The 2,500-nt window shown below is 33.6% G+C and overlaps 1 protein-coding gene across 3 annotated transcripts in view; it reads left to right on the forward strand.

The window, feature by feature from the left end:
- Positions 1-2,500, forward strand: part of FOXP2 (forkhead box P2) — a 406,072-nt gene that overhangs the window by 217,572 nt on the left and 186,000 nt on the right. The gene's annotated exons all lie outside the window — the stretch shown is intronic.

Below are 2,500 nucleotides of genomic sequence, written 5' to 3' on the forward strand. Positions count from 1 at the left end.
AAAGATACTTTGCTGTTATAGGTGTAATTAAAAAATGCTGGTTTGTTCAAAAGCACTGAAATAAAAAGGATAGTGTTCCTGTCTGTGTGTGTTTGCGTGTGTGAGAGCTGTAATATGGATGTATAATTTTGAAAACATGGGAAAAGAGAAGAAGAAGCTTTTCTGCAGGTCTGTTTCCATTCTCATTTTGAAAACATATTTTTTAAGTTTGTCTGTTCACGTACCCAACAAGTTAATGGAGAACTGTGGTTGTGTTTAAAACTGTAAAATTCAACTGTCCTCTGGCTGCTGACACCACCTAATTACAAGAGGCAATCCATTAATTTTTTTGTCACTGTAAAATTTCTCTTCCTTTTAAAATCTGAGCCAACAAAACTACTTTGTCTACCTAAGGAGTTGCCTCTCCATCAGGGAACACAGATTATACTAATCCAGCGAAGCCCAAACTGTCTGGTAAACAATTGGGGTCTGATTCTGCAGAGTGCCCAGTACCTGCTTCAAACTCCTTAAAACCTTCCATGCATCGTCCTCTCATTTGCTGAGCCCACTCAGCACCTTTGGAGTTCAAACACTGAATTTTAAGTGCTGAGGTTTTTTATTGCAATGTCAGGTATTATATTAATGGAAAGAAAGTTGCCTTGCATTAGATAAAATATTATAAAAATGCTGTTTTGTAGAAAAATGTTTTAACATGATAGATATATTGCATGTGTACGGGCCTCTGAAATAACAGGTTGTAATAGCTCTTAAAATCGAATAATTTTTAGTGCAGAATTAAGCAGTGTACACTAGCTACATTTATAGTCAAATATTTTAAACGCTGACAGAAAATGTGGAAGAAGGCAATAGTTGTAGATTGAAATATGAGAACTTGTTAAGGCTTAAATCTGTGCCTTGCTTCAAATTCAAGTGTATTCTGTTTTAACAATTGAGCACTTACAGTGTGACAGTCTGAAGAAATACAGGTTCAGTGTCTTCATTATGTTCTTAGCAGGTTTCTACCTCTCTATATATACATGATTATGTATATATATACTTGATGTTTTTATACTCTGCATATAAAATTGTATACATACAAGTAGATATAAAAAATTAATATTGCTTTCATTGAAAATTATGCCATCTTCTTTATTCGGGTGTTCAGATTATAACAGAATTTTAAAATCTTTGTTGAGAAAGAGTGTATCAAACTGATGAATATGTTTAGAAAACTAAATTTAAGTGAAGTACTTCAGAACACAACAATGCTAATAGAATATTGTGCCACTTACGTGTTTCTCAAAGTAGCAGTCCTAGGCATGTGTAGCAAATTTGTCCATACAGCCAGAGATTCCAGTAGATAGCATTTGCAAAGACCACAGAGAATTACAACTGATAATGAAAATATCCAGTTGAGTACTAATAACAGACAGGTTCTGAGGGGACAGGCTTAGAAGTGACAATCTTTTCTTCAAAACTGTGATTAGATCTTAAATAAGCAGGCAGGGAAAGTAAAACCATGGGTACAGTTAATAGGACTCAAGAGGCATTTTATGATAGGGTCTGCACCATAGGATTTAAAAACAAGTTGAGTTTAGCATATGAATCTTTGTATAAAATATGTTGATGTGAAACATAAACACTAGTAAACATACAGTAGGATGCCCTTCAGATAACGGGCTTAGCTTTATGCTACTTTTGCTTTTCTTCCTTCATTTTCTGTTTCTGTTTTTTCCTCCCCGTTTTTGACCAGATGCCTTTTGAAATATGAATTAAGAGGAAAATTATGGCTGCTTTTATTATGACTGTAGTAACTCCCTAAAATGATATCTGTAATATGTGACTTGTCTGGAAAACTTTGACACACAGAAAAAGAGAGGAAACCCTGGCAATTATTATTCTTAAGATTTTTTAATTGTTTAAATATGTGCAAGATGTACTCATCTCATGGTTTAATATTCTGGATTTGGCTTCTCTGAATAATATTACTGGTAGTCTTCAAATAGACAATTTGAGTTTTATAGCTTTTTCTAAAGGAAGCAAGTAAATGATTGCTGGTTTTAATAATTTCTGTCAACTGGGCAGCTACGTAAAGGGATGGTAATGCTTAAGAATTGGTTTATCAGCTGAGTAAAATTATAAAATGAGTTTTCAGTGTGGCATGAATATTTACTGGGGAAAGTTAGACGAGAGAAATTTAGCCTATATAGAAGACCAACCAGGCTAAGTTAATTTTTTTAAGTTACATATCTATGGATATATAAAAAGTAAATAAAACAGACTTTATTTTGTTCTTGTAGGCAACTGTATGGAGTTTGGACACTCTTGTTATTTTCTTGATGAACTATGTTGTTGTGGTCTTTATTTAGAAATGAGAAGTTCGACTTAAATCAGGGAGGTATTCCTCATCCATGTATCAAGAGAGAATGACAGTATTCTATAATATATTGTAATATATACTTGGTGATAAATGGATTGGGTGCTGTCACAAGTCATCAGGTCGGCTTTGAAGATGTATGAC

The sequence above is a fragment of the Zosterops lateralis genome (assembly GCF_965231275.1).
Source record: "Zosterops lateralis genome assembly, chromosome: 4".
NCBI classification, from domain to species: Eukaryota; Metazoa; Chordata; class Aves; order Passeriformes; family Zosteropidae; genus Zosterops; species Zosterops lateralis.